Genomic DNA, 9,132 nt, shown 5'->3' with positions numbered 1-9,132 from the left:
CCGATACACCGCGGAGCTTCTGACGCGAAAGCAAACCATGATGACGTCACCACTCCAGAGGGCTGAGACTGTTTCCACATTCACCTGCACAGAGCCAAGACAGACAATGTATTATTAAAAAAGAGTTCTGCAGTTATTATGTAGTTATTGTGAGGCATGTTTTCAGTATGAACAAAAAAAATGGAAAAAGACGGCTGATGTCATAAATTATACACAGCACTCTCCTTCCATTCTCTGTGATTTGGATGGGCAATAGTGTAACAGATCACACTAAAACGGAGCAGTGATGAATGGGATTGACTCTACACACTAGAGATGAAATGTGCACGCAAACAGATCTGCTACACTCTACAACTGTATGCATATAAAATGTGCCTTTTGCATTTTTTTATTTAATAGCAATAAATCAGACATAATTTCATAATGTATAATGTCAGACATAATTCCTTACTCAGACACCCTTAAGAAAATTGAAGAGCACACTAAATATTCCAGATTTGACTCCTTCCTCTTTAGCACAGATTCTGAATCTTGAAGATGTTTCAGATCCTTCAGGTTTAAGTGCCACATTAAAAGATTAAGACACTGGCGTTTTTTTTTTTTTTCATTTCGAGCTCTCGTTCATGCTCATTTCTCATTCCCATTCAGGTCTTTGTTCCTCTTTATTCGGGACTCCACTAGAGCAGTGGCCTGTTCCACCGCCTGCCCATCTGCCTCAGGCCTTATGAAGCTGCAGTGTGTGCAGAACTCAGCTGAGAGGGTTCCTGCATGCACCAGACCACGGGAACACAGTTCCCACTGGGTATACACTCACACCAGCTACCCGTTCAGCCTTCACACAGTGTAAAGTGCTTCTTCTCCTTACACTCGGAGTACTCTCTGAGTACAGAGTACTCTCTGTTCCTTCTGCTAGGCTGCACGCCGTTGGTGAGGGGGCTTTTAGTGTCATTGGCCCTAAATTATGAAAGTATTCCTCCTCACCTGTGTGCCTGTGTTCTCTTCCAAAGACTTCTCCTTCAGGTTGCTCTAACTGATGTAATTGCTGCAGCATACTGACTGTAAATTTCACTTATTTTGTGGGTTTATCTTTTTTTTTCTTTCCTGTAGATCCTTTATTGTATATTCTCTAATTGTCGTTGTTGTAGTCTATAATTGGAATTCGGCTTTGTCCCTGGGTGAAGTTATTATGGCTATGGTATATTTACTGGTGTAACCAATAAAGTGGTCATTTAGTGTAGGTAGAAGGCAGGTGTTTCTAATAAACCAGATGTAGAATGTAGATTTTAACTTGAAATTGCAGTGCGACACGTTCGTATTGTCAATGATTGCTCGCTATATTAGAAACAACAACGAGATTTAATGGGTGTAAATATGTGGACTGACCTCGGGAAGCATCTGTGCTCGCCGGCCCTCGGTGGAGCAGGAACAGCTGACACCATCGCATTTCAGCGTGAAGGTGGATCGTGTCTGCAGGCGGTGTGTGCGGCCACGGGGGATTCGGCAGGACCGAAACCAAACCAGCGAGGTTCGGGGGACCGTTTGTTGGGGCGGAGCTTAAACACAAACATCCCGCAGGTCTCCGCCCCTCCATCTACGTCTACCCATGAACACGTGCACACATATGCAGTTATGTTTATCATCTGATGACTATGTCCTGTGGGGCCTTTTGGATCTAAAATGCGTGAATCCCTTTTGGTATGCGTGAACATGCACAACCTGCTCTCTTTCTCTCTGCCTAGTCTGCCAGTGTTCTCGCTTCACTCTCTCGACCCGTATTCCCAAAACTCACATGCGCGCGCAAACAGACGTGCCTCGCCACGCATTCTCTATGCAAGCATCGCATGAATAAAAGATCCAGCGCTTGCAGCCAGAACCCAGAATAAAACTGTTATCTAGCATTTAAACATGCAGCGCAGGGAAGCAGCGATCTGAACGATGCAGGCTCCAAAACACACACAAACTGGCATGGGCGTGGCACACGTGGACACTGAGCCACTCTTACTACAGAAATATGGGTCGTCATCCATCCACTGAAGCAGCACAAACTGTCTCGTCATCCTCTGCTTAGCTACTCATGAAAATTGTCTGAAAAACACAGTCCATTAACACCAGAGTTTCCAATTTGGTTGGATTATCCTTTAAAGGAATAAAAATCGCTATGGGACTAGACATTTCTGTTTTTAAACTGAGGTGCAGGGGAAAGTTCAGCTTGGGGGAGAATAACACGTGCTATATCCTCAGGGACAAAGCCCTGCTGTCGATACCAGGCGATTTTCATTGCGTGTCGGTGACAATCTGTGGCAAGATAGCGCAGCTCTCTCTACAGACGTTAACTACTATAAAAGACACCTCCGCTGACGCCACGCTTATCTTATCGGGTTCAAGTGTACGACGAGATGAGAGATCCAGTTAGCAGGCTGCGCGCGTTCCTCGCCACGGGAACCCAATGATTGTATCTGCAACCTCTTGAAGTCGGACTGGCGCGGCCCGAGCGCACCGACGGGGCGGTTAGGAGCGCAAGATCGAGACTGCGCGCGCATTTTACTCTGGCATTGCCACGTGCACGCATTTTTCGTCTAATCCGACTGGCATAAACCGGTTACATGCCAGAACCAATGGGTGAAACGCGATTCAGATTCCAGAGAGGCGTGTAATGTGCGCGGAGCAGGGCTGACTCGGCCTTGAGAGGTGGCATGAATCTGAGGTGGCGTATTTCACGAAGACGGCCAAGAAAACCGAGCACCACGTTGGCAGAAAGATCATCGTCCTGCTTATGCAGTGCCGGGTGTAGCGTAAAAAACGTGGAGCGCAAGGCTTGATATTTGCACGCCGACTACTGCCTCTCAAATGATAGCTCCCCGATGGCCACGGGGGAAAAGCAATAAACAGCCAGAAAAAGAGCGGGGCCTTAAAAGACACGCCTCACAGACACCACCGGGAAAATAACAAACAGTCACCTTTCCGCTGCCTTCCAAAATGTGTTTACCGTGGAGCAGCGGTATTAAAAATTGCAGGCCCTCCCGCGCGTGCGAGTCTATAATGAAAACGCCATAGAGGGATTGGAGGAGGTGCACTAGGCGAAGCAGCACGGAGGGTCACGTGATCTTGACGATAGCTCAATCTTCCAAACTGCGGTGATAAGGTCTGCAGAGGCGGGACTCGCTTACTATTTATCACACGGTACTTCAGCTGTGTCTCGTATTTCCTCGTATTTGTTTCACGTTTCTCTGTTTGACTTAAAGGAGTGACATTCAAAAAGCTCAGGTTTATAGCAATGAATGAAAAGGGTTCCAACACTGCAGAGATGCATACGGGCCACTTAGCGATATGCAAATAGGGGACACTAACTGCTAACCACTCCCTGCTGGTTTATATTTTTTGTTGACCATAGCCGCATCGTAAAGTTATCAGTGGGCATGTTTTTAGTGAAACTGTAGAGAAGTTTCACAGCTTCTAGGCTCTGGAACAGTGTCCCAAAAAAGTTTTAATGCAAGCACCATAGGTATTTAAAAATTCAGTTTAGAAACATATTTGTTCGGGCTTGTAAAATGTAGTTTTTGTTTTATTTATTTTATGTTAAAATCTTAGAATTTGTTTTATCATTTGAAACCTAAACTTTAGAAAATAGAAGTGTTTTATATTTTGGAACTAAAAAGATGATAGATGATAGATCAAATAAATGATGATGATGATGATGATGATGATGATGTATAGACAGGATGCTTCAGAAGAGGAGGCTCTTCCACTCTCTGCCATTTGGCTGGATGTGTCTGCTGCTGGGTCAGCCAGTGGGTCAGGCTTCCTGCCTCTGGTCCTCTCAGAGTAGCTTTGCTTTCCCCAGATATGATGCCTAATCTGATTTAAAGAATCAAATCACCATTTAAATTCAGGGTCTTAATTCTTTGCATATAAGCTGCAAACTCCAGATTGTTTTTACCCATAATCCACTGCTCACTGAATTTAGAGCAACACTGAATATAAAAGTTAGTGGACTGGGTTTGTTGTACCTGTAGCACACACACACACACACACACACACACACACACACACACACACACACACACACACACACACACACACACACACACACACACACACACACAGGCAGTGACGTTGCAGCCTCTGTCACACATCAGGAGAGAGCCATCTCACTGATCTGCTCTGGGCTGCACGCTCAAATCCATTACAAGTGGTAATCAGATAGTGGAGAAAGTGTATTTCTACTTCATATACACACACACTCACACACACACACATACACAGGAGCACAAGTGACTATTAAAGTTGACAGAAACTTCACCATTGCAGCAGCCAGGGGTTGTGAGCGTTTGTCGAGGGGAAGTTCTGATAAGACCTAGGTAAGTGCATCGGCAGGATTCGGGTGTTGCGCTGCAGACGCAGATGTACATCCGCCCGTCTATCTGCTCAGCTCACGACGCCACTCACTCAGAAGGTGAAGCCATGCGTCTGATACACGGCTGGGTGATGGTAATCTGCAGGAGAGGCTGCCGTTCAACTTTCGTCATTACCATAAAAATGATAATTTTTTTTTCGATTTTAGGGCCTCGCGCATTGCTTGTACAGAGTGCTCCAGGGACAGCTTCCTCCAAAAGGCCCGAGGTTAAATGTCTCCTTCAAGACTACAGTAGCGGTGGCTGTCAGTTGGGTTTGACCCCCTGACCTACTGAGCCATATTCATGGTCATGGATCACTGAGTCTCTATTATTGTCCTACAGGGTAAGAACATCTGAGCGAGAGCTCGGGAACCCCAGTGTGACTGAGCCAGAAGTGTTGAGCACCATATCCCCAGGTGGGAGGCAGCAACCTGGGTTCAACAGTCCTTCCTCCCCCATCCAAGGGTAGTGAACGAGCCAGACATGCTAAGCTGCTCTAGCATGGACTGTAGAGCTAATGTTTATGAAGTCACTGAACGTTTTATCTCCATTGCCTTTGCTGTTTCTGTTGAAGCTCTTCAAGTGATCAGTGTTCATTTCTAACAAAACTCTTCAAGTGATCAGTGTTCATTTCTAGTGAAACTCTTAATGATGTGTACATTTCTAGTGAACCTCTTCAAGTGATCAGTGTTCATTTCTAGTGAAACTCTTAAAGATGTGTACATTTCCAGTGAACCTCTTCAAGTGATCAGTGTTCATTTCTAGTGAAGCTCTTCAAGCAATCAGTGTTAATTTCTAACAAAGTTCTTCAAGCAATCAGTGTTCATTTCTAATGACGTTCTTCAAGTGATCAGTGCTAAATTCTTACAAAGCTCATCAAGTCAAGGAACACTTTCAGACTATATGCAAACACAGAGCTGCTGTATCACTTGCTTAACTAACAGATATATTTTCAGTTTCTACAGTCGGGCCCTTCAAGTGTCCTGTGTCTTGCGTCAAGTGTCTTGATCTTGCGTTTGGGTTACACTGAAGGTCTGCAAGTCCCTTTCGCTGACTTTATCAGATGTTTAGCCACATGGCTTGTCATGGCGTCTAAATAGGGAGTCACTTCATTATAAGTCCACACTTCTCCACACACTAGCTCATATTTATTCTTAAAGTCTTGTGACAATTTAATAGGAAATTCTACTCAGCAACCATTTAAGTATTTATTGCAGGGTTGGCATACTCTGCCGGTCCTGGACATTCACATAACTGTCCAGGTTAGTAATTTTTCTGATTCAGCTCATCGGCTGATTACCAAGCCCTTTCTGAGATGAGTCTGCTTGCACCATCAGACACTGAGAATAACTGCTGAGAACCGCCAGGATCTGAAGCTCACAGACCCCAAGACACTGATCCATAAGTGAATCACCCGAAGATGGTGGTGGTGGTGGTGGGGGGTGGTAGTGGTTGTGGTGGACATTTCATCCATTCACATACATTTGTACAAAGAAGCAATATATTTTTTATTGTGTGATATCTACATATGTACAATATGATACAGCAGTTTTACAGTGTGACAAAGAAAAAGCAGAATTGCACACCAACAGGCCAGGCCTCTGTGGCTCGTTTCCGCGACGATGAGAGACTCAGAGTCAAGCATGCGCACATCTTTGGCTAGGGTGAACAAAAGATCATCTGTCACTATTCACAGCACTAAAGGAATTCTTCTTCTCCAAGGTCCCTTACACATAAATATGGCTTTCTGGAACCTTCCGAGTCTCCGACAGGGCTGCTGAAATGTACTAATACACACGGAGGAAAAAGCATGTTATTGAAAGTAGAGTTCTGCTGAGGTTAACGCTACATTTCTCCCGCTAAACAGTATTTCTCTATTCAAGCACAACTGTGTTTTTCTAGTAGGAGTGAACTGTGTCAGCCATGATTATAAAACAGAGAGGTCAAAGAAAGACAGAAAGAGATACCAAGACACACAGAGAGAGAGAGAGAGAGAGAGAGAGAGAGATGGAGAATGAATGTGAAGACTCCCTGTTGAGGTTACAGATGGGTATAAAGAAATGTGGAGAAATGGTGGATAGATTGCGATGGATATTAATATGTACCTATCGTTATGAAGACCAGCTAAAACCATCTGAATCTGTCCCTCTGGAAGACAGAAGTGTGGACGGATTAGTAGAGCGAGAACAGATTACTGCAGTGTACAGTGTAAGCCTAGGACACCAGTGTCGATGCCTGCCATTGGGCTGGAGGCCATAGTGTTGACACAGGACTACAGAACCAGAGAAAAAGCATACAAAGAAGGGGAAAACTGCAGTCTACTGAGTGTACCCACCCCACACACACACACACCTCAACACCTGCCTTCCCTCCTCATTTTAGAAGCAGCAGCAGAGGGTGGAGGAGCCCCGATTACCCCCCACACTCAGAGGAGCCCAGAGCCATGCGTGAGGAAACAGTTATAATTCTACTGGTGTGACTTGAACCCACGAGGCTTTGTGTGCTTCATTTGAAGGTAAAAATTCACATTCCCTTTTTTATGATACAAAAAACTACTGATTTGTTTTAATGCAGCTGGACAGGAATGGACTAATGTCAGTGGAATCAGCCCTCACAATTACTGGAAAAGACAACAGAAAAAAACTGGAGGAGGAAAAACGGTTGGAGGTAATCAGAGGACGTGTAATATTCATCCATTAATGCTGCTGCCATCTAGTGGCTGCGGATCTAGACTGCAGACTACCTGAAAGAGACTAGAGAAGACGAGATCACTACACTAACTCAGCCAAACCTGTCCTTATACACTTCAATAAATATCTGTAAAATTCCTTCAGTTATACAATTCTTCATGACATGGATGTAAAACAATATTTTCTGCATAAGTAGCAGATTTTCATCTCTAACAACAGAAAAACAAAGAACTTGGACAAATGTAATATCAAAAGGAAAAAAAATGTATTACAAAAAAGATTCTACCCATAATTTGGTGGCGGACACAGTTTGTCGTTTCTCACTATTAAACAAGTGAAAATTTACTGTCACTGACGGCTGTTATATGTGGAGATATATTGAAGCCGGCCGTGTTGCCCTCAGTATGCATACTTTATATTTTGGTATCACCTGCTGAATTAAGTACAAAGCTGTTGCTCTCCAGATATTTCTCTCTCAGAGTAAGAGGATATTCCTTCATCCGTCTAGACGAAAAGAAGGTTCTTCTGATTCACTAAGTGAATGGGCTTATCACCTTAAGCCCACTGTAGCTCACTTCTCAACCAGTTCCAGGGGTCAGAGAGGTCAATCGCTGAACTTCAGGCTGGACCACAGAGGCCCTCTCCCTCCAAACAGCCCCACGCACCAACACACCCACCCGTGTGTACTTTTGTGAGACTGATGGGAAGTCTTAGCAGTTTTTTTACCCAATTCCCACTGGCGACTCTTTATGTGGACATTCTGAAGTCAACCAGCAACTTTCAGAAGGATCTTCAGGGCTGACCAGGGCTGAGCAGGCCTAGTGTGCAGGTCTTCCAGCTCTAATTAACCACTGCTCAGTGTGTAGCGACACTCAACCACTCTTGATATAACACAGTTACATTACGGGCCTTCCTGTGCTGCAGGACTTTATAGCTAGCCCCCCCAAGACTGGCCTTAAATCACTACCCCACAACAAACTACACCCACCTGCACCCATCATTCAACCATGGAGGAGGGAGTAGAACACTAGTGTTTGGCTACTAGGAGTTTTGATATTTTAGAATGTGTGATACCTATTCCAACTAGTTTGGACATTGAGAACCATGTTGAGGACTGGACAGAGAAGGGGCTGGTTATAGGCTTGTCAGAGAGCCCCACCACACACACACACACACACTCGCTCTCTCCTTCTCCCTTTCCCTTCTCTCTCTTCCTCCCTTTCTCTCTCTAATGCACAAATCAGATAAACATGTTATGACAGGCCACGGAACATCTCCTGAGATAAGCAGCAACAACAGAGGAGAAAAAACATCAACAGAACAAAGAAGACCCAAAGAGACAACAACCACCAAAAGAGAGAGAGAGAGAGAGAGTGAGTGTGTGTGTGTCCTATGGTGGTGGAGATGGCATAAAGAAAAGAAACAGAAAATGATAGCAATCACATCCAGCAGAGATGGAAGCATGTGTGTGTGTGTGTGTGTGTGTGTGTGTGTGTGTGTGTGTGTGTGTGTGTGTGTGTGTGTGTGTGTGTGTGTGTGTGTGTGTGTTAGTGTTTGGAGGGGGGCATTTGTGCAGGGAAGTAGGAAGAACAGTGATCTAATCTGAGTGGAGGGGGATGGGGTGAAGAGACAGAAAGCTGAGGATATCCCAACGAAGTTGACCCCTCCCACATCACCCCTCCCACATCACCCCTCCCACATCACCCCTCCCACATCACCCCCTCCCACATCACCCCCTCCCACATCACCCCTCCCACATCACCCCTCCCACATCACCCCCTCTCACATCACCCCTCCCACATCACCCCCTCCCACATCACCCCCTCCCACATCACCCCTCCCACATCACCCCCTCCCACATCACCCCCTCCCGCATCACCCCTCCCACATCACCCCTACCACATCACCCCCTCCCACAACACCCCTCCCACATCACCCCTCCCACATCACCCCTCTCACATCACCCCTCCCACATCACCCCTCCCACATCACCCCTCTGAGAGCAAAGGGAGCAGAACCATCAATAATGCTGCAGGTACGTGGGACTC

The 9,132-nt window shown here is 45.6% G+C and overlaps 1 protein-coding gene across 2 annotated transcripts in view; it reads right to left on the bottom strand.

The window, feature by feature from the left end:
- Positions 1-9,058: 9,058 nt before the first annotated feature.
- vav3a (vav 3 guanine nucleotide exchange factor a) overlaps positions 9,059-9,132 on the bottom strand; it is an 87,645-nt gene continuing 87,571 nt past the window's right edge. For both annotated transcript variants that reach the window (XM_076971182.1, XM_076971183.1), the window contains one exon: positions 9,059-9,132. This exon is cut by the window's right edge and continues 802 nt beyond it. The gene's annotated coding sequence lies outside the window, so the exon portion shown is untranslated.

Source organism: Brachyhypopomus gauderio, chromosome 13 (assembly GCF_052324685.1).
Source record: "Brachyhypopomus gauderio isolate BG-103 chromosome 13, BGAUD_0.2, whole genome shotgun sequence".
In the NCBI taxonomy this organism is placed as follows: domain Eukaryota; kingdom Metazoa; phylum Chordata; class Actinopteri; order Gymnotiformes; family Hypopomidae; genus Brachyhypopomus; species Brachyhypopomus gauderio.
The sequence above is the reverse complement of the archived record's forward strand: the minus strand, read 5'-3'. Positions and strand labels throughout refer to the sequence as shown.